General features: G+C 48.5%; 1 long non-coding RNA gene and 1 pseudogene across 1 annotated transcript; one reads left to right on the top strand and one right to left on the bottom strand.

The window, feature by feature from the left end:
• The first annotated feature begins 19,357 nt into the window (after positions 1-19,357).
• On the top strand, positions 19,358-19,624 carry LOC143675556 (small integral membrane protein 13 pseudogene; annotated as a pseudogene).
• Positions 19,625-19,661: 37 nt separating this feature from the next.
• On the bottom strand, positions 19,662-24,121 carry LOC143676090 (uncharacterized). The gene is made up of 3 exons (XR_013171813.1): positions 24,095-24,121; positions 21,258-21,329; positions 19,662-19,716 (listed from the first exon to the last, which is right to left on the bottom strand). It is a non-coding gene; the product is annotated as an uncharacterized LOC143676090 (long non-coding RNA).
• Between the last annotated feature and the right edge of the window lie 3,798 nt (positions 24,122-27,919).

The following is a 27,919-nucleotide window of genomic DNA, read 5'->3' as shown; positions in this document are numbered from 1 at the left end:
AGAACCCTAATTTAAATTATGAACCACAATTAACTGTGCAGTAGTTTATAGGAACCCTGTATTGTATGCATGATTGTTCTGTAAACCCACAACTTCACTAATAAAGAAAAAATATATATTTTCCCTGGCCAGGAATTTCTAATAAGAACAAAACTGTGTACATTAAAAAACAAAAAAACAAACAACAAAACACACAGGTCTGGAGCTGATTGCCTGAGTTCAAAGTCAGCCTCACAGTACTTGATGAGCGCTAAGGGTTTTAGCTTCCCTTTCTGTAAAATGGAGTTGATAATAGGTTGAGGGGCTGATTAAATGAGTTAAGATCCTTAGCACGGTAGTTTTTACTGTCATTTCTATGTGCCAGGCCCTGAGCACGGCCTAGGAGACACGGAGCTCACAAACCACCGTCCCTCATGATGCTTCTGAGCATGTCTGGCAGGTTTGTCCATTCCACCTGGCATCGTTCCTAAATCTGGGCAATCTCCAACCCTCCTCAGGGATGGCCATGCTACCCCTCCTCCAAGTCTTCACCTGAATGGAATGATTCTCCCTCTCTCTCTCTCTCTCTCCTTCCTCTTTCTCCCCTGCTCTTTCTCCCTTTCCCTCTCTCTCTTTCTCTCTCTCTCTTTTCTTTCTCTCCCATCACATATCTGTGGGGTGCCCGCCAAGTGCCAGGAGCTTTCTAGGAGCTGGGTGGCAGTGTGAACACTACCTGCCCTCGATGATCTCGCATCTCCAAGCACCTCTGTCCAGAGCAAACCAGGGACAACCTTAGAAGAGTCTGTTTTGTGAGAAGAGCAGCTGGGCCTTATGGAAAGAACCTGGGTTGGGGAACCAGGAGCACTGAGGCCTGGTAACATTGCACACCTCCATTCCCCCTTCCAGAAGTCCTGTGAGGGACGCGATTTTATGGTGGGTGAAAATATAAGGGAGGATGGAAGAGCTCTCTGGCACAGGAGAGCAGTGGTGGCTGTGGAGAAGGGAGAACCTCCACTTCCATCCAATGAGAAAGTACAAGTGGAAGACTGTTCATCTCCAAAAAGCTATGGACTCTGGTGTGTCCTGTACTGAGGGCACTTATATCAGACTCTCAGATCCCCTGACATGCAGCCAGGAGGAAAGGAGGCCACCCACCTCGGGACAGCCTGGGTGGGTCAGCGGTGGGGCCAGGCTGGAGCCCCAAGGGAGGGTGGGGAAGAGTGGCAGAGCCGGGATGGTGCCAAGGCTGCTACATTCATTTCCACGAGCCTTGGGGGCCCCTGCGGGCATCTGAGAGAGCAGAGAGAGGACACAAGAGGTCCCTGCCCTTGGGGGGCACCGACCCCACCTGGGATTCCCAACTTGGGGGCCTCTTCACAGTACTCCTCACCCGGTCATCACCACGAAGAGGCCAGGGGCTTGTGCCAGGTGACACGGCTGGACTCCAGCTACAGTGCACCGGGCTCTGAGGTGGGAGGTCTCTCCTCCATCCCACCCTGCTTCTCCACAGAAGGCTTGATGTGTCCACAAGATATGTCCAGGAGGAAGCCAGTCTGGGGCCCCCCTCTCTGTGCCTGGGGCTTTCACACACTGAGATCTTTCCCCAGGCTTGGCCACATGCAGACCCATCAGCCTCCTCGGCTGAGAGAACCTGGTAGAAACAGGTTTCACCACCATCTCCTATGTCCCCCTCCCCCTCGCCTTCATCTGAGCCATTTCTGAGCTCAGAGAGCTCCCGGTTGGGAGGCACAAGTCCTGCCAGTCACCTCCAACCTGCTGGCACGTGGCTCCTCCTCCAGAAGATGTGTCCTCGCAGGCCTTGATGAGACCCATGGGGGATGCGGTTTTCAGGCCTGACACCAGATAGCAAGAGAGACACAAAGGGGTGTGTGAAGCAGGGTCATGAAAGGTCATTCCTGCCACCCTCCTGCGTCCAAACAAAGGGTATATCCCTGTCCATTCCCTACTGTCAGCACCAAGGACTCCCACCCTACCCCCAAGCCTAGGGTGGGGAGCAGGAACTCTCCAGGGGTAGCTGCGCCATGGGGTGCCCCAGCTCCCACCCCCAGGCCTAGGGCCACACCTGGTCAGTCAGATCCCAGGGTGGCCCCTGGTTCTTGAGTCCCAGCTGTGGACTGATCCTTGCGGTCTCAGACCTGAGGGTCCCTGTCCTGGGAAGCCCCAAAGCAGAGAAGGCCCTAAACCCTCTCACCCCTGCCCTCTCCAAATGAGCCACTTTATCAGTGAGTTTTGAGTTTTGAGACTGCACTGGTGAGGACACTTCCCTCTATGGGCAGTGACTCCCACTTCCATCCATGCACGCTGCCCACCTCTTGCTTCTGCCCAGCCTCAGATACCCGAGCTCGCTGGGTCTGACTGGGCATCTACTCATCACCAGCCAACGGGCACACTCCCCAGGGCTTAAGCCCCACCGTGGGGAATGCTGATTTGCTTTGGTGCCATGACCCCTCACAGCATGATCTCATTGTGCTCCCATAACAGCACGCAAGGTCCAGAGAGGCTAAGAAACACACTCAAGGTCACACGGCTCGTGAACGGCAGAGCCCAGCTTTCAGCTTTGATCTGTCCGTGGAGAGTCTCAAACCGCTCTCGACAGCCCCCCACCCCCAAAGCCCCAGGGGCTGCGACAGGCTCCTTGCTCGGGCAGTGTCTGAAACGGTGGACAGAAAGCCATGTGGCTGCAGCAGCTGGAAAGGGATTTGGAGGGCAATGTCAGGGTCCCATGGGGCAAACTGCTCTCTGCCTTTGTGTATCATGGAAACGCAGTGGTTTGTTCTCCATAAGGAGATGTCATGGCTATAATGACCTTTCCTTCCCGATTAGTAGCAGCCCACATGGTCACAGCTCAGTGGCCACAGTGGCACTTGGGTAAGAGTGGGTAAGGGAGAGAGAGCTCCAGAGGGTGGGAATTGTCCACTGGGGTTGTATCATCATCATCATCATCATCACCATTGCAAAGTCCTAGCAGAGCAGCAGAACCCAGGCCCCCTGGCCCAAGCCCAGGCTCTTTTTGTCACTCGACAGAGCCTCAAAAACGCAGTCCCTCTGCCTGTGGTCCTCAGCTCTCCCTGTGCATCCAATGGGCTCTTGTGGCACCATCGTTCCCCAGAGTCCAGAGGCAGGAGGATGCACAGATCTGGACGTTGGGGTAGAGTCTCATCTAGAACCAGGGCTTTCTGTCCTTCTGGCCTATAACCAGGACTTGGCCACCAGCCCTCCACCACCACAGGCTTCCCACATGCCCAATAAATAGGACTTCACAAGACCCCTGAGGAGGAGAGAAAGCCTAGCCCCCATCCCCACCTTCTTGCCCCTTCCCACTGGTTTCCCTGGTCATTGGCCTTCCTTGGAGTCCAGGGCCCAAGCCCACTCTACCCTCCTCAGTGCTATGCTCCACCTCCACCGCTGCCCACCCTTGGCATCCAACCCTACCATCCCTTGGCTCCCCACCCTCGTGAGCCAGCCTTGCTGAGGCTCCGGGCTGGGGGATGGAGAAGAAGCGGTTCTCCCTGAAGACGCTCTCACAGGAAGGGAATGGGCAGAGCTCCCACCATGTGCCAGGTTCTAGGCAAGGCGCTGGGGGCGTTGAGATGAATCAGATGTCCCCCTGCCTTCAGGAAGCCCCCAACCCATCTGGGACCATCATTCCCTTGATACAAATAGGATAACTGAACCGAAAAGAAGACAAGCTCTTTGCCCCAGAGCACACAACCAAGAAATGCTCTTCTCACATCACTGTCTCCTGGGGGGACAGCTGGCAGGGACTCTGCTGGAGACAGTCATCTCTGACCAAGGCAAACACCAGCCACTGGCCACTGCAGGGTATCAGCCTCCTGCCTACCCTCTCTGTGCAGTTTATCAGCCTCCAACTGAGGCCAAGCAAATATCTAAGGCCTAGAATGCCATAAATCCAGAGTGAGAGCCATCTCCCCTTTTGGTCCAACACAAATGTTGTCACCTTTAGCTCCCAGTCTCCAAATTCTTTGGGTTTAATGGCTGATGAGTCACTCCTCTCTCCTCCAGGACAATTCCATATCTCCGTCTTCCCTTTCAGACTGTTTTTCCGTCTGACCTTTTCAGCTTCCGGAATCAATCAGCCTGGCCCACGGCACAGAGCCAAGCCGACAGTCCATGGGAGGGAACAGTGACCCCCCCATGTGCCCCCACCTCGTCAGACACTCTGTGTGCAGGCGAGTGACAGTGTGTGGTGAAGGGCGTGTGCTCTGCAGCCAGGCTGACTGGGTGTGAATCTCAGTTCAGCCAGCCCTGAGACCTGGAGCTCTACCAGCCCTGAAACTTGGGACTCTGCTCCACCAGCTGTGAGAACTGGGCTCCACCAGCCATGAGATCTGGGGCTCCACCAGCCATGGAACCTGGAGCTCTACCAGCCATGGAACCTGGAGCTCTGCCAGCCATGAAACCTGGAGTTCCATCAGCTGTGAGACCTGGAGCTCCACCAGCCATGAGACCTGGAGCTCCACCAGCCATGGAACCTGCAGTTCCATCAGCTGTGAGACCTGGAGCTCTACCAGCCCTGAGACCTGGGACTCTGATCCACCAGCTGTGAGAACTGGGCTCCACCAGCCATGAGATCTGGGGCTCCACCAGCCATGGAACCTGGAGCTCTACCAGCCATGGAACCTGGAGCTCTGCCAGCCATGAAACCTGGAGTTCCATCAGCTGTGAGACCTGGAGCTCCACCAGCCATGAGACCTGGAGCTCCACCAGCCATGGAACCTGCAGTTCCATCAGCTGTGAGACCTGGAGCTCTACCAGCCCTGAGACCTGGGACTCTGATCCACCAGCTGTGAGAACTGGGCTCCACCAACCATGAGACCTGGAGTTCCATGAGCCATGGAACCTGAAGTTCCATCAGCTGCGAGACTTGGGGCTCTACCAGCCATGGGACCTGGAGATCCACCAGCCCTGAGACCTGGAGCCCCATAAGCTGTGAAACCTGGGGCTCCACCAGCCATGGAACCTGGAGCTCCATCAGCTATGAGACCTGGGGCTCCACCAGCCATGAGACCTGGAGCTCCACCAACCATGATACCTGGAGCTCCACCAGCCATGGGAACTGGGACCTTCACTGAGCCCTCCTATGACACCTTGCCTCATTGGAGGAATGGGGATGTTAACTATGGACCCCCCCCCCCCCATAGTTCCTTGTGGGAACTAAATGATTTGATTCATGTATAGTGACTAGCTCACCTCAGCTGTAGCAAATGCTCAAAAATTATCAGCAATTCAGAGGCATTTGTGTCTTCAGTTTACAGATGAGGACCAAGGCATGTAACCTGGCCAGGACAGGGAACTTTGACCTTCTGACTTCTCAAACAGTAGGTTCCAAGATGACCCCATTTGACCCACTTCTAAGGGAGTCTCCCTGCTGGGGGCAGAGGGCTAGCCACCCAGCAACCCCCACGCTTCCGTCCCCCCTGGTCTCTTCCCCTCTCTTCAGACACATCGTGAGTTTCGGGGTGGGGGGTTGGTAGAGGCTTTCAAACACCAGTCCAGAATGCCCATCCCAATCCCAGACCACGAGACCCAGCTGCCCCTTGGCACCCCTCAAGGAGAAGGTGCAGTGAGGTCATGAGATCTTAGGAGATTGAGGGAGCATCAGACCCCAAGCAGAACCACAAGGCTCCCCTGGCCCAGCCGGCCGTGCACCCCACGATCTGGACCCAGCTCAGGGCAGAAGCCAGGGTAGGGGCAGAGGCATGGCAGCCTGGCAGAAACAAAAGCAGAAGCAGGAAGGCCGTCCCTCAGGGAAGCAAGTGCAATCACTGGAGCTGTGCTCTGAAACTTTAGGGGACTTCAGAGGGAAGCTCTTAGAACAAAATGGCAAGACCCGCCCCTGGAGAGTCTCTGATTCAAAGGTCTATTGTTGTGCCTGAGGATTTGCATTCTCACAAGTTCCCAGGTGAGGCTGGTGTGCCCGGTCCTGGGAACACACTTTGAGAACCACCTCATCAGAGACCCAAGCAGTGTAAAGTCAGAGAGTCAAACCCAGAGTCAGGGGACAGATAGCTTCCCACTGTCCTCACAGCATCCCTAAACACAGCTGTGACTTACCTTCCATCAGGGAGCCTGGGGACCACAGAAGGGTGGGAAGGAAGCTCCGTACCCCCAGCCCCAGGGACATGGCTGTCACAGGCATCAGCCCATCTATTGCTTGGGACAAACCCAGGAGGTGCGTGTTCTATCCACCAGAGGTGGAAACCCAGGCTCGGAGACCTGAAGGGACTCCCCTTCAGGGGTCATACAGAGGGCCTCATACCTCTCACGTGGCCCTCCTGTGCTGTGAGATTGGATGCACAGAGAGAGCCCAGGCCTCGGTGACAGAGCCCAGGCTGGGGACAACGGTGCAGCAGCCACATCCTCCTTGGATGTCGCTGCAGGAAACAAGAGGTAGAGATAGATGATGATGTGGAAAAAAGGCCCCTTTCTCCTATCCCTTTCTGGTCTGGATTCCCTTCTATTTTCAAACTGAGACGGAGAGGACATAGTGGTTTTGTTTCACCCTCTCACCCCGAGCACGGCGCCATCAGCTCTCCCCGAGGATGGCTGGGGCGGTGAGGCAGGTGCGTGGCCCCCGCCTCCAGGGTTGAGAAACTGCGGTCCCACAGATGAGCAAGGCTCCGCGGTTTCCATGACAACCCAAGCTGTAGTTGAGGGTAATTACAATTAGCCCCAGAGTTGATCATCCCCTCCCCCTGGCCGGTTCTGCTGGGAAAGGAGGAGGCGGCGCTCGGCAGCGGCGGAGAAGCCAAGGGGCCTCGGTGTTCGAGAGTCCACAGCCCTGGGGCTCCAGGGGGGAGCCGTGCGAGGCTGCGAAAGGCGCTGGGGGCTCAGCAGAGACGGCCTTTACAGCCAGGCACGTTTACGTTCGTATCCCCGGCCCTGACTTATTTACCACATCTTAGCTAAAGTTCTTAAGCAATCTCAGCCTTAGTCTCCTCGCCTTAGAAATGGGGAGTGGAGCGGGGTGGGGGTGGGGCGGCTGGCCGAAGCTGAGATTGGGGTACTTTGGTGAATGAAATAAGGCGCCACCCTTTGCTCTTAGGGAACCGTTTGTCTCCACTGATTTACACAGGGCTTGGGGAGCCTAAAAACCAGGTTGTTTAGTGAAACAAGGTGGTGACGGAACGAAGCGGGGAAGTAGTAAGACTAAAGAGTAGCAGGAGTGGGGTCGCCCCCACTGTGTACTCCTGCGGGGAGCGCGTGCACTCGGGGACAAAGGGCTGTGTGTGATCCTGAGAAGGGGCTCCCCCGTTCCGTACCACTTGGGTCCCTGCAGTGATTCTGTGGGAAAGAGAGAAGCAATTCCCTGCTGGCTTTTCAGACTCAAGCTCAACACGGTGAGAGCCCAAGCAATGTATTGAGCCATCCCTGGCATGATTTAGGGAGACAGTGAGACAGCCCGGGGAGCCCCAGAGACTCCTTGGAGAGGGTCTAGAGCCCACATTGCACAGGTGCGGTGACATTAGGATGTGACGATTACTTGACCCTGTTGCTTTCAGTAGTATGACTTGGGCTCGTTCCCACTGCAGAGTGGGAAGAATCTCTAAGACTCGTTACACTCAAACTTCATAAACACACCCATCTTCTAGATGTTAAAACTAAGGCAGCTGTATCTCTAAGACAACCTGGCAAGTGAACTCACCGCCTTCTCTCCCTTCATGGGACATGACTCCCAGGGGTGTAAATCTCACTGGCAACATGGGACAGAATTCCTGGGATTCACCAGGACCCAGCATCGTGGGATTGAGAAAGCCTTCTTGGCCAAAAAGGGGAAGAGAGAAATGAGACAAAATAAAGTTTCGGTGGCTGAGGGATTTCCGAGTGGAGAGGTTATCCTGAAAGCTATTCTTATGCCCTATATAGATATCCCTTTTTAGTTTATGGTGTATTGGAGTGGCTGGAGGGAAGTACCTGAAATTGTTCATCTGTGTTCCGGTAGCCTTGACTCTTGAAGTCAATTGTATAACTATAGAGCTTTTACAATGTGACTGTGGGATTGTGAAAACCATGTGGCCGACACTCCTTTTATCCAGGGTATGGACAAATGAGTAAAAAGATAAAGGCAAAAAATAAGTAAATGGGCAGGGGGAGGATAAGGGGTAAAATATATTGGGTAGATTGCAGTACTAGTGGTCAATGAGAGGGAGGGGTAAGGGGTATGGGATGTATGAGTTTTTTCTTTTTTCTTTTTCTTTTTCTAGAGTGATGCAAACATTCTAAAAATGGTCATGGTGATAAACACACAATTATGTGATGATATTGTGAGTCACTGATTGTATACTTTGGATGGACTGTATGGTGTGTGATGATATCTCAAGAAAAATAAAAAAAAAATTGAGGCAGGGAGGTTATGCAATCCACGCCACCCTTTAAACTCTAGCGTCATGAACATGCATTGTTCAGAGGCTGTGATAATAGCGCCTCTTTCTCTCTCTCATTTTGGGGGGTTTTGCTTTCTTTTGTTGATGCAAGAGCACCAAAAATACTTTTTGGTGTTTTTTTTAATGTCTGGAGAGCAGCTGACTCCTCAGGAAACTCCACGTACCTCCATTTAGCTCATTGGATTCCTTGTCCAGCCCTGGAAGGCAAACAGGACAGAATGAGGGGGGTCCAGTCCTGGCCCTAAGGTGAGGTAGTGCACGTTCTCAGAGCTGCCCCCCACCCCCGGAGGCACTTGTGGGCCTGAAATATGGCCAAGCCCCACCTGCAGCCAACTCATGGGTGTCTGACGGGTCCTTACCTGCCAGCTATGGATGAAGCTCAGGCTGCGCCAGGCCAGAGCTGGCAATTCACATCCAGGTCTGCGCAGATGGGCAAGGCAAGCAGACAACTGCAATCCAGCCTGCTAGGTGCCATCGTGGTGACCACAGGTCACTGGTGCACGGAGAGGCTGGTGCCCAGGTCAACCTCACAGGTCAGCCCGCAGAGGGCAGGGGGTTGCCTCTGAGTTTGCCAGGCTGCTGTGACAAATATCACACAGTGGGTTGGCTTACGCCACAAGAATTTATTTTCTCTGGGCTTTCAAGGCTGGAAGTCCCAGATCAAAATGTCAGCAAGGCAGTGCCTTCTCCTGGATGCAGTCATGTTCTGACGAGCTGTCCTCCATCACAGGACAGCGTCCTCCCCCAGTGGCTTTTTCTGGCTTCAGGCTTTCTTCATAAGACCTTTAGCCATGTGGATTAAGACCCACTGTGATTCTATTTGGCCACACCTTCACTAATGACATTTTCAAAAGGTCCTGTTTATGATTTATGATTTAGATTTGAACATGTCTTTTGTGGGGCAAACAATTAAACTCCCAACAGAGTCTCTCCCTCCAAAGGCCTCTCCCTACCCCCCAGCCGAAAGAGCTGCCCATGGCTGCCCCAGGCGTAGCCAGCCAGGCGGCTGAGGTCATGCTCATGGGTGCCCTCTCTACCTCCTGCACTGGCATTGACCCAGGACAGAGAACACTCAGCTCTGGAGAAGAGCCTCCTTGGAAAACGATGGCCCGGCTTGCTGCTGTGGGGAGCTGACCCCGGGAAGGGCCCTCACTGCTGAGAGAGGAGCATAGAGTGCCAGTGGGGGTAGAGCCACGTCTATCACAGTGGGCATTTCGGGAGACCTGGGGACTCTGGGACTCTGCGCAGACCTGGATGTGAATCGCCAGCTCTGGCCTGGCGCAGCCTGAGCTTCATCCATAGCTGGCAGGTAAGGACCTGTCAGACACCCTTGAGTTGGCTGCAGGTGGGGCTTGGCCATATTTCAGGCCCACAAGTGCCTCCGGGGGTGGGGGGCGGCTCTGAGAACCTGCACTACCTCCCCCTGCTCCTTCTCTTGGCCTTGCTAGTCTTGGGTAGTTCAGAGCTCAGCCTCACTGGGACCTAAGACCATGGGGTTCCCGAAACTCCTGGGTCTTTATCTAGGGCTGGGGGCTGGCTCAAGGTGAAGAAAAGGGCCGGGGCCAAGGTGCAAGAGGTTTCTGTCCTGGGCAATGCCAGTGCAGGAGGTGGAGAGGGCACCAGTGAGAGTGGCCTCAGCCATGGTCCAGCTGTACCTGGGGCAGCCGTGGGCAGCTCTTTCAGAGCCTCCACCCCACCCAACTTCAACAAAAGCATGATTTATAATGATGGTGGCAATTAGTCACTGGCGCTTACTGTGTGCTTAGCCCGGGGCTGAGCCCTTTACAAGTATTTTATCTCAGGTAACCCCCTCAACCACCTCCCAATTATCAACAGCCCCTTTCACAGGGCACTGACTGAGGAACAGAAGGGTAGGTGTCTTGCCTAATGGGTGGGAGGTTGAATTCAGGAAGCCTGATCTCAGCTTCCACCCTCCAGGTCCCCCAGTACTCTGCTTTTAATCTGTTGTACACATTGGAGTTAGCCAAAGTTTGGGTTGAAAAACATTTTTTTTTAATAAAAAAAGAATCTGCTTCCAAAAGCAGCTCGGAAACTGCTGTTCCAGTCCAGTCTCCCTGCCTTTCCTGAGAAGGAAACTGAGGCTCGGAGGGAAGCGACCAGTCCTCCATAAAACAGCTCTAAGTCAATACATTCAAAGGCCAATTCAATCCATGTACTTACTCATTCTAACAACTTCCAACCTTACAGTGATTGAGAAGGGATGGGATGGTTTTAACAGCTTTTGAAGATTTCTGCCAAGTTTAGTCAACCATTCTCCATTGAACTTCATAAGAGCATTCGAAGCATATTGTACTCATCTCCATCTGGCTCTCTCCTGCAGCGACTGGAGGAAACTGAGTCAGAGAGATTGGACCCTCCGCCTGGGGAAGGACGGAAGGCAGAGTCAGCTCAGCACAGGCTGGGTGGTCAACCCTGCAGAAAGTGAGACTGAGGGTCAGGGTGGGTATGTAGTTATATTACATTATTCTTTTTTGCATGTTTGAAATTTTCTGTAATAAAAAATACACAGCTAATATATTTTGGAATTTTAAATACTTTTTTACTATAGCTTTCTTCAAGTTTTCTTTATAAGAAGAATATATTCATGAATAATGTCCTCACCTTATTCCTCCTCCCTGCCCATGCTGTTCAGCTTCCCCTTCTCTGCCTGCTCCCCAACCTGCAGTCTCTATTCTCTCTGGAGTCCTGGAGTGAGAAGCCAAGGTCTGCAGCTGCAAGCTGAGTCTCCCCAGTCTTTTCCCAGAACCATTTGTTAAAATACTGTTACAAAGAGAAAAAAAATGAGTCAACCAAAACATCACACATATCTTCCAAATCCATCCCAACCTACATGCTATAAATTTTATAAATAGTTCAAAGAAACCAGTAAATTTGATGAATTGCCCATTTGTCAAGTTGGCGTGGGGTGACTGGACCCTGGGCAAGCTGGCCTGCTTTCACACACTGGGCATACGCAGCAGAGAGGAGATGCAAGCCTGGCTTCCATCTCAAGATCTGTGCTATGTTCATACCCACTAGTAGCCCACAGAAGAAAAGTTGACTTGCTATTATTCTGACTGGGGAAAGCTTTCTCCCTTTTCTGGCTCAGTTTCCCCACCTGCAAAAGGAATGGAAAGACAAGACGGTCACTAATTCCCCACCAGCTCTAGGCTGTGACACCCCTTGTCTCTAACCTTCCTCCAGGGACAGCTGGTGTTTACTGGGATGCACTGTGGCCCCTACCCTTAACCTGAGGTGACAGAGAGATCTGAGACCTCCCCTTCGGTCACTCTCAGAAGTCCCCAGCCATGCCAGGAGTCATGAAGGGGAGCAGGAGGCAAGAAAGGCACACAGCTGCACTGGTGGCTGAGCCCCAAGGACAAGCTGGAACCCCAAGCCCAGGGGCCAAGGCCTAGATTTGTGACTCAGCCCATTCCTCTGGGTCCCTCTCATGCCACATTAGAATAGTCTGAATAGTCCCACATGTAAGCCTCCCAGGTAGGATGACCAGCTGTCCTACTTGGCCTGGGACAAAGGGCTTCTCAGGACACTGGACTGTCCATGTTCAAAACAGGAGAAGTTGGTCAACCTACTCCCAGGGACACTGGCAGAGCAAATTATTAGTAAGGAGCAATTTAGGGGAAAGGGAACAAACTTTAAATTTGATATAATTGACATAATTATCCAGCTTTGGAAAATGAGGAATGGAGAGGCTGTTGATGAGCTGAACATCCTATGATTAAAATAGCAGAAACACGCTACCTGTTCTGGTCAGCAAGACCTGAGCACAAGAAGGCTTGCGTTCCTGATGTCACTAAGCTTTGTCTCTCCATGTCAGAAAAGGCAGCTCAGCCAATTAGAAGAATTCTACTCCTCTAATAAATCAGCTGATAAGAAGCAGCTCTGGATGTGAAACAAGAAAAATTACTTAACTGAGGAGGAGCAGGGACAACGAGGAGACAAGCCAGGATGCCAGTACAAATGGGGGCTGTTGCCACTGGCCCATCATGGCCCTCTTGTCAGGGTGCTGCCCTAGACTCCCCACCTCCCTGTCCAGCTCCCAGAGACTTGGAGTCCAGCCCCTGAGATCACTGTAAGCAGGGGTCACAGTTCAAGAGGGGTCACGGATGCCACATCAGCCCCTTCTATCCTTAGGAAACCTGCCAGGACCTTCACTAAAATCCTTGGGACCAGATATAAAAAAATAAAGGGGTGTGTACTGGTGCTTCTTCTTTCTCTGAAGGCTGCATTCAATAGCAGGCTTCACTCCCCTACAAAAGAGCCTGCATTTGAGGGTAACTGGAATCTCTTGCATGGGTGGGCTGAGGAGCAATGGACCAAGCTATTTCCCTCTGTCCTGAGCCACATGGGAGGGTCTGATACTTCCTTGCTGAGCAACTGAAGGTAAGGGCTGAGCAAAATGTCATCATGATGGCTTGGAAGGGAGAGGAATTCCTTGCAAGAACCATGTGTAGTAGTTAGGTTCAGGTGTCAACTTGTCCAGGTGATGGTGCCCAGTTGTTCTGTTGCTGTGGACTTAAGTCATCAGCATGTAAAATTTATCTATGGCTGATTACATCTGCAGTCAGCTAAGGGTAATGCCTTCCATGATGAGTAAGGCATAAAAGGAGAGGTCAGAAGAGAGAAAGAGCTAGCACAGCTCAGCACAATGCAGCTCAGTGCTCAGAGCCGGCTCAGATCTAGACGATTGGAGAAGCAGAAAGGAAACACACACAAGAAAGCTGTTTGAACCCAGAAGCCAAGAGAAAAGCCAAACAGACATCATCATGTGCCTTCCCATGTGACAAAGAAATCTAGATGAGAGCAAGCTGCTTTTCCTCTGAGGAAATGTAAATTTGTAACTGAATAATCCCCTTTCACAAAAGCCGTTCCATTTCTGATGTATTGAATTCTGGCAGCATTAGCAAACTAAATCACCATTTGTTCGACTTTTTACTTAGGTTGGATTGTATGATGTATGAATAAAACTGTTTAAAAATGAACAGAGAAAGTCTCACTGGCAGTGTGGGATATAACTTCTAGGGATTAGACTAGCCCTGGCACTGTGGGATCAAAAATGCTTTCCTGACCAAAAAGGCGAAAATAATTGTAACAAATAAGCTATCAGTGGCTGAGAGAGTTCAAATCAAGTTGATAGGCTATTCTGTAAGCCACTGTTATGCAAGCTTCAGTTAGCTATTTACCATGGTTTGCCAAACCCCAACCAAAACCATTCCTGCCAACACTAAAGAACACCTAGGGCTCTATCTGAGTTTCTGCAAAGGTTCCATGCAATATGATTATTTTCCAGAAAACTACAACCTCCAGATGGGTTCCTAGGCCAGGTAACTCCTGAAACCCAGAGGGTCCAGCCTCTCCAGAACATCAAACAGCTACATCCCTCTATCCCATATTATTGATAACCCTTTCCAACATGAAAAAGTTAGAATGGGCATAGTCCAAGTACCCCTAAAGATTGGGAGAAAGATGAAAGGAGAAGGTGGAGTTATAATAGAGAAGATAAGATTTAACAAATGAGTATGTCCACTGATTCATTATATTGATATTTCTTTTAGTCTCCAGTGTCTTGGAGCAGCTAGAAGGAAAAAACTAAAATTGTGGTGCTATAACCCATATCAAATTCTGAAATCTGTTCTATAACTAATTGTGTGTGCTTTGAAATTTACTGCTTTTTTTGTACATAGGTTATTTTTCACAATAAACATTTTTAAAAAATAAAAATAAACAGAGAGATACAAGTGCTGGAGAAAATTTGGAAAGAGAGATGTACCTATTCACTGTTAGTAGGGAAGTAAAGTGGTGCAGACCTTCTGGAGGACAGTGTGTTAGCTCCGCAGGAGGCTAAGGATAGGGCTGCCAGATGATCCTGCCACCCCATAGTTCAGTATATACTTGGAGGGACTGAGAACGAAGACACAAATGCACACTGGTGTTTGTGGCAGGAGTGTTCACAATTTGCAACGGATGGAGGTGGCCTAAGGGTACACTGACTGCTGAATGAAGGGTGATCTACAGTGTACATGTACAATAGAATATTGAGCAACTGCAAGAAAGAATGAAGTTGTGAGGCATACAACAAGGTGAATGAAATTTGAGGACAGTATATTGAGTGAAATAAGCCAGAAAGGAGAAGACAAATATCATAAGGCTTCGCTAATATGAACTAACTGTAATATACAAACTCTGAGAATTGAATTCAAGAGCACAGAATTTCGGGGGAAGGCCTATTTTAAAGGTTCCTAGATTGTAAGCTCCTACACCAGTCACATCTATTCCAGAATTGTAACTGTCATTTCTAAATTCTGAGACACTGAGCTCCTTTTGTATAACGTGGCTGTTCCTGGAACTTTGGATCTCTGCGTGACACCTGAGATTCAGAGCTAGAGTTCTACAGCTATGAAAGTCAGCATTACTACATACAGCAACTGTTAAAAACACTGAAAAAATGATCAGACTTCAATTAGAGATATTAATGAAGCTGATCTGGGTAGGACTAAAGCAAATCAGGCTAAAGGGTAAAGGATGATATTGACTGATTTTAAAACTTCAACTTCTGGGTGAGACCAAAGGAAAAACTGTTTATTTGGTGAAAAATTTATATTTTCGGTGGCACTCTAGCTAATTTAACTTGTTTGGCCAGCTTATTTGAACACCATAATTACACAGAAACTTGAATAAGGAGTGAGATCTTGTTGGTTTGTACAAGTTGGTGTGATGCCCAGAGCAAAGTCCCCTTGAGGGGCTGGGGGGAAAAGGTGGAAATATTATACTTCCCCACCTGAGGAAGACCTGATATTCTTGCAAGCATTGAGACTGCTAATTTGATGGGCTAGGATCTTAATCTTGGGGTTTGCCCTTATGAAACTTATTCCTGTAGCAAAGAAGCTAAGCCTATCTATGATTATGCCTGAGTCACCCCCCAGGGAACTTTTTTGTTGCTCAGATGTGGCCTCTTTCTTTAAGCCAACTCCACAGGTGAACTCACTGCCCTTCCTCTCTACATGGGACATGACTCCCAGGAGTGTAAATGTCCTGGCAATGTGCGACCTGACTCCTGGGATGAGCCTGGCCCTGGCAACATGAGAGTGAGAAAGTCTTCTGGACCAAAAGGGGGAAGAAAAATGAGACAAAAACATTTCAGTGGCTGAGAGATTTCAAATAGAGACGAGAAGCCATTCTGTAGGTTATTCTTATGCAGTATATAGATATCTTTTTTCAGTTTTTGGTATATTGGAGTAACTAGAGAGAAATAGCTGAAACTGTTGAACTGTAGTCCAATAGCTTTGATTCTTAAAGGTGACCTGGATAACTAGAGCTTTTAAGGTGTGTTTGTGTAACTATGAAAACCTTGTGACTGACACTCCCTTTATCTAGTGTATGGACAGATGAGTAAGAAAAAAAAAGAAAAAAAAGAAACAACTGGGGGATGAGATGTTTTGGGTATTCATTTTTACTTTTATTTTTATTTCTATTCTCTTTTTTTTTGGAATAATGAAAATGTTCAAAAATTGATTGTGATGATGGGTGTACAGCTATATGCTGCTACTGTGGACCACTAATTGTATACTTGGATGATTATACGGTATGGGAATATATAATGTATCTCAATAAAGAAAAAAAGAACCATTTGTTTTCCACCTGCTGATCCCTTGAGGATCTGCTGCTAAAATTTGCAACTCAACTTTGATTAAAGATACTGTTTTGGTTTGCTAATGCTGCCAAAATGCAATATACCAGAAATGGATTGGCTTTTACAAAATGAATCTATTAAGTTACAAGTTTACCATTCTAAGGCCATGGATATGTCCCTATAGTAACAGTTAACCCAGCACTATCCTGATGAGACAACTGGGCACCATCACGTGGACAAGATGACACCTGAACCCAAACCATAACAGTCGACCCGTTGTCAACTTGGCAGCTATACACATCAGCTTAAACCATCCTAAATCTATAAATAGACCACAATAAGAGACATATTTTTCACCTACTAATACTGAACTGTTTGCATAGAACCAGAAATGCATTAAATCTCTCTAGAATACAGTGCAAGTCCTTGGGTACTTAATCTCTTAAACTTGACATCCTATAACTTAAATACTATGACATGAACAGTACAACTTATGTCATATGACAGAGGATAAGATAGAGAAAAAAACAGAGGTATTTCCTTTATGTTCAAATACAAATATACTCATAACAAGACAAAGAGGAAATATTCATAATATCACAGTCCTTTTTTCTGTAAATGGTCACATGGTCATATTCATCTTTATCACTACCTTCTTCCACTACCCATTCCATATTCCCTTTACCCTCAGCAACCACTTCAGCTGACCATGGTTCTCTGCCTGCTGGGTGACCTAAACCTTCATTCCTGAAGTTTCTGGGCCATTGGTAGTCCTGCCTGGATTGGGTTGCTGCAGGGCTTCATAGACTTTAATCACAGGACACGGTAGTAATAAGAGATGCCCTAAGGGATCTCCTGTATTTCAGGAAAACTCTTCTTTACCTCCATTGTGTAGTTGTAGTTCTGTTTCCCCTTGATAGTCAGGATCAATCACCCCAACCAGTACTCCTTCTTTGCCTGTTGATTCAGAGACATGAGAAGCCCAAAGGGGCCAGATAGCAGTCTGAACTTCCAGTTCAATGGAATCACTGCTGTGTCTTCCGGTAGGAGCATTCCTTTTGGAACTAAGACCTGTAGACCAACAGTGCTTCAAGTTGCAGGGACAGGAAACAAAAACTTTTCTAGTGGATCCCTAGGGGTGATAGTTAATGATGCCTTTAATTCCTGAACCCATGAATACTGGGTATGGGAGAAACCACACCACAGGGTTGGCCCTCATTCAGAGCATGCACAGCCTCCTGAGCACATAGCCCCAGCCCTGCAAGGTAACGTCACCTATTTGGTAATGTGCCGTAATTGAGTCTTCAAAAGGCCATTCCACTGTTCTATCAATCCAGCTGCTTCTGTATGATGGGGAACACGGTAAGACCAGAGAAATCTACGAGCATGTGCCCATTCCTGCACTTAATTTGCTGTGAAGCGGGTTCCTTGATCCGAATCAATGCTACATGGAATACCATGATGGTGGAACAGGCACGTATATACACAAAGAATAATATCTTTCTTCATTGTATTCTATTGTTTGGCCTTACCACTAATTTGGATGACCTAATTTAAAAACCTGCTACTTTGTAAAATCAGCTTTTCTGCTTAAATCTCACCACAACTCACAATCAATACATCACTTTTTGTTTCCTTCTTTCTTTTCCCTATTGACTTAAGTTGTTTATAATTGGTACTATCATAGGTTTACCGAAAAATCATGCAGAAAGTACAGAGTTCCATAAACACCCCCCACATACATATACAATTTGCCCTGTTATTAACATTTTGCATTAGTATGGTATCTGCTACAATTGATGAAACAATATTATTATAATTCTATTAACTTGTTTATAATGGAAGTTTTCACACATACACTAAAGTGAAGAGAATAGTACAGTGAACTTCTATATATCTATCATCCAGCTTCAATAATTTTCAATATTCTGCCACTCTTATTTCATCTAGCCCCTTCCCCCCACTTTTATTTTTGTTTGTTTTGTTGGAATAGTTTTTAAAGCAATTTTATTGAGATAAATTCACCTACCATACAATCCATCTAAAGTGTACAATCAATGTGTTCTAGTAAATTCGGAGCTGGGCAGTCATCAACACAATCAATTCTAGGACATTTTCACACACGAGAAAGTCCCCTATGTTATACAGCCCTGTGTTTCATTGTCTAGCTTCCCTTCTAGTAAAACACGCGATCCTAAAGTTTCCCTTTCAACCACAATGACACCCACATATCACTGCTGTTAATTATACTCACTATAATGTGCTACCATCACCTCTATCCATTTCCAAACACTTAAAATAAAATTCTGCACAAATGAAGCATCGGCTCCCCATTCTCTGCCCTCATCCCATCTTCTGGTGACCCACGTTCCGGATATTAACACCATGAGTGTGCTAGGTACATTTAGTTCATATTAGTGAGCTCATACCGTATTTGTCCTTTTATGCCAGTTAATTAACCTCTCTTGGCCTTTTTCCTCATCTGAAAATCGAGAAATGTAATATCTGCTTCTTCCACAATTATGAGAATTAAATGAGATAACATATGCTGTTTGGCACATTGTCGAGACTAAATAAATCACAAGAGATGTTATCAGAGCTGCTGCTGAATTTAATGTTAGTGGTGTAAATGTTCTAGCAGAGCCTCACCATTAAGTATTGCAGGGGTGTGGGGGAGAGGGATCACTTCCAGTCCTGGCAGGCGTCAGGGCAGAAACAGTTTCCAAGGCTAAGCCATGGAGAATGAGGAAGACTCCGTATGAGGAAGAGGGTAAGATGACCTGGGCTGAGCGCAGAGTGAGCAGGTTGCTGGAGGCCTGAGAAGACGGAGGAATGTCCGTCATCCCACCGGGGAAGGTAGAGTGTTGGGTGGGTCCTCTTTGGGCCATGGGGACATCTGGTGGTTTGAAGCAGGGAGTGAACTAGGCTTTAGAAAAGCTTCCTCTGAGGATGACAGGGAGGGTTGTGGCCAAGGCCCCAGCAGTAGCCCTGGGGCTTGAAGAAGGTGAGATAAGGACCCAGGAAATGCTTTCTTCCAGCTTCAACCAGGAAGCTGCAGCCCTGTGGGACAGAGTGTCCCTTTTCCCCTGAAATATGCCTCGAGGGAAGGAAGGGCCAACAGACAGAGCCAGATCCCTTCTAATGGTGGTTCCAGGAAGCAGTGGCTAGCAGTGAGGCCAGTGTTGACAGTAGAAATGGGTCTGGCCCGTGGGCATCTCGTTTTATGCACTCTGAGGATAAGTAATGGGCAACCCGGAATACGCCCCACTTTCTTGCCACCCACCTCTCTCCCACCCCCTGGATGGGACACAGGGTTGGGCTGACCCCGCTGGTGTTTGCCCCAAGCTACTGATCAACTGGCCGCTGATACTGTGTGGCTGGTGTTTTGTATGGCATCTTTTTTTTTTTTAAATCTAAATTCATGTTTATATGGAAACTGGTGAGAAACATAGGATCCCAATAGGGAGATCATGAGCTGTCAGGACGTGAAACAGAAGACACTCCATCCTCTCCACATAGGATCAGATCAGTTCGCCAAAAAACCGCCCCAGCGAATGACAGCTGCTAAGCCCCAGACACGGTCCTTGATGAGTGAACGATAAAATGCAGTGATTGGGAGCCTCCACATGTAGTGACGTGGTCTTCAAATTTACTAAAAGACTGAAGAACATATGCATTTGGATTTTAAGTCAAATTAAAAAATACATATATCTACACTTGAACCACATAAAAATAAAGGGAATTAAGATCAAATTGGACCATTGCAAATACCATCTTAAAGATAATCTTTGCTTCACTAACTTTCTACTTATATGGTTTATTCCTTGAGCTCTTAGGCATATTTTACTTGCACTGGTGTAAATGTGGTAAATCTTACTGTCTTGAAAAAGCAATTTTATCAATTCTAAAATGTATGTACTTCTGCATATTTTAACTTGTCTGAAATTAGGATGCATCTACAAATTGCTGTCAACTGTGTGATAGCCACGATGTAATTGCCCTGTTCATGCCTGTGTGAAGTTGGTTATAGTGTTATCACTTGAACCGAATAGCGTGTTGTTAGTGTCAACTTTGTTAGGTTTAATTGTCATTTTAGAATGTCTTCAATAAGATTACACTATGATTTAGCTTTGAAATGAAAAGTTGTTGGGTATGAAGAAAAGCATGGAAACAGAACAGCTGGGCATACATTCAATATTAGTAGAGCAAATATTTGTTGCTGGAGGAATGACCACAATTCCTTATTTTCTTGCAAAGCATCAACAAAATGCTTTACATGAGCTGTGAAAGGAAGATACCCATAGATAGACGAAACTGTGCTACTTTTTGTCTGTGAGACACGTGCAAAAGGTTTGGCTGGCACATGCCAAGTGATGCAGTTGAAGGCAGGAGAATTTGCCCAAACCCTCGAAATAGATGAAACAAAATTCAAAGCAGCAAGAGGCTGGTGTGACCAATTCATGCCTCGAGCAGGACTATCATTAAGGCGTCAAACATCATCTTGACCAAAGCTTCCTACTGACATTAAACAGGAGACAGTGACAGCGCGCTCTGCGAAAAAATGTTGCATCACTGATACTTAGTGTCATATGGAAAAATGCACGCATCCATGACTGTGATTGGAAAAGTGACTCAGAAGAGTTGAACTCAGAATATGAAATTACAGCTATAACTTAACCAATTTATCTCACTCATTTACTTTACATATGCACCAGATTTATGTGAAAAGATCTGTTGACCACTGAAAGAGCTCTTTCACTAAATATAAAATCAATGTTTTACATGATGAGAATGCATTGTGTCATAGTTGAATGGGATGGTGTTCTTTCTTAGTGATGCATGATAGTGCATCTTAATAGCTGATGATATCTCAGGTTGGATTAAAAATATAAAATGTAAATTTATTTTTCTTTCTAGCAAAGCAATTATTTATTGGGGGGCTTACTTCTGTCATTTATTTTGTTGTTAAAATAGTTATCATCCATGAAATATTTTTTTCTGTAATGTAGTCTAGAGCTTAGGGTAGTAACTTAGGAATCTAAGACACATCTTTTATGTTAGGAAGTATTATTCCCTTTGTATGGAGAACATCATGCTTAAGGTATGTGTTGTAGAGGAATTGCTTCTTCATGAACAATAATATAGTGATAAGACCTCAAAGGTACTGGGTATTAAGGAAAAAATAAAGTGGGTGAAAATACCTGCTTAACTGTAAAATGCATGTTGCCAAGTTTCCATGTTTGTCTTAGCTGAAACTTTGGACCCAGTGTTTGCTAGAGAAGAGAGATATGGATTAAAGAACTTTCCTGTTCAGTTTTTGGTTTTACCTGCTTTGTACAAGAATGAATTGCAAAGCCAATTTATCTTATTATTCCAAGTTCTTTTTTAATCCTATGTTTTAACAATATGATCTTTTAGCCTGTATTCTGTTTAACCTTGTCCTAATCAAGTCTGTTTCATTCATATCTTCAACCATAAATTCATAGAATTGAAGTCTATTCATTTTTCAGCTTCTTTAACAGTTGCTGTATGAAATAATGATGACTTTCAGAGCTTCAGAACTCTGAGTCTCAGGTGTCACACAGACGCCCAAAGTTCCAGGGAAATACCAGGTTGTGCAGAAAAAGCACAGCCTCTCAGGTTAGAAATAACAGTTAAAATTCAGGAATACATGTGACTGCTATTTTGCAATCTAGGAATCTTTACAATAAGCCTTATTGAGCATTCTGTACTCCTTAATCTTTGCTTGCCCAATCTCAGCTCATGTCCTATCCCCTGATAACCTATGCTCTCGAATTCAGTCCTCAGCATTTGCTCATTGCAGTTAGTTTACATTAGTGAGGCCTTAATAGTTGCCCTTTTGTTTCTGGCTTATTCTACTCAACATAATGTCCTCAAGGTTCATTCACCCAGGTGTATGCCTCACAACTTCATTCCTTCTTGTAGTCATACAGTATTCCCTCGTATGTGTATCCCACAGTTGGTCCTCCCAGTCAACTATCAGCGTAACTTAGGCCACCTCCGTGCACTGCACATCGTGCATGGTGCCGCCATAAACAGCTTTGTGCAAATGTTTATGCATATCCTACTTTCAGTTCTCCAAATGTATACCAAATAATGGGATTGCAGGATCATATGGCAACCCCACACCTCCAGAGGGGCTGCACCACTCTACTTCCCTACCAACGGTAAATAGCTCTCTCTTTCTCCACATTTTCTCCAGTCCTTGTATCCTTCTGTTTATTTTTCAAACAGTTATTATTTACACACCATACCATCCATCCTAAGTAAACCATCGATGGCTCCCAATATAATTGCATAGTTATGCACCCACCGCACTGGGCTGTCCTTTAAAGCTGGTAATGCGTAACTCAATTGTTTTTACAATTTCATTACCAGAGAATCTGTCAGCCCCAGGGGCATTCTGCTTGCAAAATTAAACGGAAATCAAAAGGGCATTCGCTGTGCCTTCCCTGAGCTCCCGGCTGAGCTGTATAAATCACTGACAAACACTCAAGGCATTTTCCTCTGCCTGCTGAGCCCCTCCAGTGCTGGGCCAGGGAGACAGTGCTGTTCATAGGAAAACGTGTGTGCCAGCCCCGGCCAGGCCCTCTGCCTCTACCATCCCATTTGAGTCTCCCCAGAATGGTGTGAGGTAGGGATTTAGCACCCTGTGTTAGAGCTGAGAAACTTCAAGAAACTTATCCAAGGATGTACATCTAGTTAGCAGTGGGGCAGGTTCAACCCCGGTTTATCTGCCTCCAAAACATGGCTGTCTTCCCCCACCCTGCTCTCTCTCTCCATATATTCATGCTGAAGGATATATATACGTAATTTTTTTTTTGCATAAGCAGGCACCAGGAATCGAACCCAGGTCTCCGGCATGGCAGGCAAGAATCCTGCCACTGATCTACTGTCACATTGCCCTGAAGGATATTTTAATTCCCCATATGAGCCATTCTTCGTCTGATCTGGCCTTGGCAAATAGGGGTGCCTCCACCTGGAACACAGATGGGGCAACTCTATCCACCCCTGTGCCCATTGTCTTGCTGAGCCTCTAGGTTTCCATGGAAAGAGCATTTCTACCGACACTTGCCAGACCCCTCAGACCAGGTTAGGGGGCCTCACCCTGAGCTCTCCCGGTTAACTCCACGCGGTAGGGATTTCTATCTATGTTGTTTGCCACAGAAGCCCTGGTGCCCGGAATGAGAGCCTCACACATATGTAACACTCAGTGCTCAAGGGACACTAGCCATGGGGAAGAGGCTTTGTGGCTGCCCCTGCCCCTGACAGGCGGATCTGCTCTGCTCAGGACACCATCCCTAGGCCAGGAAAACACAGGCAGGGATCCCCAAGACACCACCCAACCCTTGGTTGCTGACCTGAACACACCACACAGCTCCTTTCATCACTCATCTGCCCATTGTTCTTTCCCTCTCATGGGTTGCATCAGGCCTGTTGTGTCAGCCTGGGGTGCTGACTTGCAGACCACCCCTTTCCTGGCACCTGCTGGATTCGCTCAGCACCTCCCTCCGAATGAGCAGCCACAGAAACATCCAAAGCCAGAAAGACAGGGATGGGAGCTGGACTGGGAACCAAGGGCCAGGAGCCCCAATTGGCCATCGGGAGAGACGAACAATTACAACCACAAATTGTGTCTTCTCAATCCAGCATCCATTTCCTCTCCCGTTGGTGCATCTTTTGTATGGTTGAATGCATATTCAAAAAGGGTTTTAGTCTTCTAAAATCCATCATGTATATCATCTGACGCAAACCTGTCTAGAGCTCTGTAGAGTGGATCTGGCTGTGTTCACCAGTAAGGAAGCCTGGCAGCCCATAATGAAAGGCTCAGCAGGTGTCTGCTGGGGCAGTGGGTGATCTAGATGACCGCTGCTGAGACCCAGAACCACCTATGCTGAACAAGCTCACGGCCCCTCGATGCCCAGTCCCACCAGTGGGACAAGCTCCCTCACTGCTCAGTGCCCTGCAAATTAGAGAGCTGGGCTCTCCCCCCTTAACAGCTGTTGCCCTTCCTGACCTGGCACAGGCACTGGTGTTTCAAAGCAGACACGACTTCCTTTTGGCTCTGATTTCTAATCAGGTACTTCTTCTCCTGTGCGCAGAGGGCTGCAGGGCTGTGCCCAGTGCGGGGGAAGCAGAGGCCCTGTAGAGCTCTGGTACTTTCTCAGCCATCTGGAGGCATACAGGGACCCGCACAAGAACTTCCAGCAGAAAGAAAGGGGAGGGAGATAGCGGGCCCTAAGCGAGTCCCCTCCCAGCTGGGGCCTACATCTGTCCCCATTTCAGACCCAAATTGGCAAGGGTGGCTGAGCTGATCAGCTAGCCAGATATCTCCTCCGCATTGCTCTTTCCCTCCCCTCCCTCTCTTTATCTCTCTCTCTCACACACACATGCACGCCCACACCAAATACCAGACAGGAAAAACAAGACTGACCATGCAGCCCATCCAATTCCCACTTTCCAGCTTTATGATCCACACTGAAACTCTCCCTCTGTGACCACAGGCTGGGGGCTGCTGGATTTCACCACTAGGCTGAAATGGAAGCCAAACAAGATGAATTCAGCAACCTGGCGGGGCTCCCCAACTCGGGAGGGAAGACATCTATTTCCATGATAAGCAAGTTAGCCCTAGATCATGATATATTTATGCTTTAGGTCTCCAGCCACCTGCTCAGCCTCAAAAAGCAAATTCCAGGATTCAGCCAAGCAGGAAACATGTAAGTTCACTGGGAGAAGTGCAAATGGGTCATCTGGGAAGGTAAAAAAGCAGGAGTTCACAGCCACGGAGCCTGGCTGTCTCTGCAGCTCTCCCTAAGCCGGCAGAGAAAGGCTTCTCCCACCTTCCCGCTGGGAAGTCTGTCTGTGCCCAAGCCTGTGAGGGAAGGGGATCCTCCCCTGAGCTGGGGCTGGGAGCTGCTCGCATGGTCTGTCTCCTCTGGGTTCCAGAAGCAGATTATAGCAGTCAGGTGAAGGTAACCTGGATGGCCTAATCCTCTCTGCCCTTGTGGACCTACGGAAAATGGGCTCACGGCTCTCTCTCCTCCCAGCGTCCAGCATGAGTAGAGGTTCCAAGCAGTCCTGGAGCCTCTTTTGGTTCCCCAGGGCTTCACATCCTCTGGTGGACCCAGCTGCAGATCCGGCTTCCACCCCCACAGGGATCCAGAGGTGACGCTCAGCTCTTCATCAAGTTCAGAGGACACCCACGTGCAGCGCATTCAGGAGGCCAGCGGGCTTTGAGGGGACTAAGACAAGGGGATCTAGGTGAGCAGCCATTTCAAAAGGAACAGCAAGTTCTTCAAATGCCCACTGCTGGGGGGCAGCCGCGACCTCAACCCCACATCACTCCAGCCACTGCCCCCTGCTCAGGCTAGTCTTTTCATCTTTTTATGGCCTCTGCAGCAAAAACCAGAGCTCGTCCCACGCACAGCAGTTTCCTCTCTTCTCCGTCGCTTGGTCCCAGAGGGCTCTACAGCACACAGGCAGGTGTTTTTTTGAACCCTTCTTCAGAGCAGCTTTGGACTCAGCAGCTAAGGTTAAACGTTCCCCCCTTGTTGCATATCTGTAAGTAGACCCAGATGTGCTGCTTCAGCTTGGGCCTGCATATAGACAAACATTCTGGCTCACAATGAATGAAATAAATGGGGCATTTGTTGGGCATCTACTCTGTGCCTGGCCATGCTGGGCACTGGGGGTCCTGTGAGGCACCTGTGCATCCTGGGTGCTTGGTAAGGGTGGGGGTGAGGGACGGCAGGGGGGCAGGGGGAGGAGGAGGAAGGAGGAATGGGTAGATGAACGGGGAAATGGGAGGAGAGAAGAGAGGGAGGGCGGTCATCAGCAGCCTGGGGACTGAGGGTGGAACAAGCAGCCCGCTCAGGGGAAGGCCCCTTTATTTGGTGTATGGGTAGAGGTGGGTGGGCAGAGGAGAATGGGATGTGATGTTTGGAGAGACAGCTCCAAGAAAGCTCTGGACCTTTCTCTCTAAGCCAACTTGGCAGGTGAGCTCACTGCCCTCCCTGTCCTATGTGGAACAGGACCGCCAGGGGAGCAAATTTCCCAGGCAACGTGAGACGAGTCTCCTGGGATGAGCTGGGACCTGGCTTCATGAGAATGAGGAAGCCTCTTGACTGGAAGGGGAAAGAGAGAAATGAAGTAAAATAAAGTTTCAGTGGCTGAGAGATTTTCAAACAGAGTTTGGAGATAATCCTGGAGGTTATCCTTACGCAGTATATAGGTATCCCTTTTAGTTTATGGCATAGTGGAGTGGCTTGGAGGGAAGTACCTGAAACTGTAGAGCTGTGTTCCAGTAGCCCTGATTCTTGAAGATGATTGTATAATGATATACCTTTCACAATGTGACTGTGCGATTGTGGAAACCTTGTGCCTGATGCTCCTTTTATCCAGGGTATGGACAGGTGAGTAAAAAAAATAAGGATTAAAAATAAATTAATAGTAGTGGAGGATAAAAGGTAAAAAAAATGGGTAGATTGTAATACTGGTGGTCAATGAGAAGGAGGGGTAAGGCATATGGGATGTATGGGTTTTTTTCTTTTTCTGAAGTGACGCAAATGTTCTAAAAATGATCATGGTGCTGAATACACAACCATATGAAGACATACACCCTATATGGACTGTACGTGTGTGATGATTTCTCAAAAAAAATAATTTTTTAAAAAGTGCCCTGCCCTCCAGGGGGCTGACGAAATGCTCAGAGGCAGCAGGCCACGGATGGCCTGGTGTAGGAGGAGAAGGCAGCACGGCCACCATCATATTCGGTTTGGGAAATGGGGACAGACAGGCCATAAATATTTGCCAGAAAGAAGGCTCAAGCTGGCCCACAGGATGCATCCTACAGGTCCCTGATCCCACTTCCTGACCCCGTCTGACCCTGGTCTCCACCCAGCAACCCCCAAGGCCAATCAACCACCCTTCCCCTGTCCTGGCTGCACTGCCATCACCCTGTGCCCCGTCACCCACAGCCCAGGCTGGCTGGGTTCCTGCAACCCCCTGTGGCCTGGGGACACAATTACCAGGCCAGGTCATTCAAGGAAGACTCTGGCTGGAACCATTTTTTTCCAGTGAGAACACACCCCTAACCGAGGGCTCTTGGCCAAGGCTCAAGCCAAGCCGAGGCTCTTGGCTTCCGTCTTGTCTGGCCTTTCTCCAGTGAGAGGGGCAGAGCCAGGAGGCGGGAAAGACAAGGAAAAGGGACCATCACCCTCCCCGTGCCTTCTGCTGCCTGGGGCTGCAGGACCAGGCCTGTAACTGCACCTGCCTCATGCTGATACAAGACAGAGCACGGCAGAGACCACTGACGCACAACCCCCAGCACACGCCCACACACGCACATGCAATTTACACACTCTTGCCAGGCCCCTGGCTGCTTTCTCACTAATTCTGTGCCCCCCATCCACCGCCGCCGGTCCCAGTGAGTTTGCAGCCAGCTGTGACGGGGCGTGGCGGGTCTGGCCAAGGTCACTCAGTATTATGTTCTCTAGGAGGAAGGACAGGTGTTCACCAGCACCCTACCCCGGGCAGGGCAAGAAGCCTTCTCGGGGCTGAGTGGCAAGAGCCCATAGTGGGGACCTGCTGAGAGAAGATTATTCCAGGCCCTCGTACCAGACTCTCCCTAACTCCACCTGGTTAGGTTAGCTTCCAGCATTCAGTTTTCCCTCACTTCACATTTCATTCATTCATTTATTCATTATTTAATTTGACAAACACTTTCTGCCTGCTTCCTCTGGGGCAGGCTCTGGGGGAAACCGAGGCAACTAAGACAGTCCAGTTGGGGGTGGGTAGAAGGACTTCCACATAAACCAACTAACAGCAAAGTAATCCTCTAGGG

Source organism: Tamandua tetradactyla, chromosome 3, assembly GCF_023851605.1.
Source record: "Tamandua tetradactyla isolate mTamTet1 chromosome 3, mTamTet1.pri, whole genome shotgun sequence".
Lineage (NCBI taxonomy): Eukaryota > Metazoa > Chordata > Mammalia > Pilosa > Myrmecophagidae > Tamandua > Tamandua tetradactyla.
Note: the sequence above shows the minus strand (reverse complement) of the source record. Positions and strands in the feature narration are given on the sequence as shown.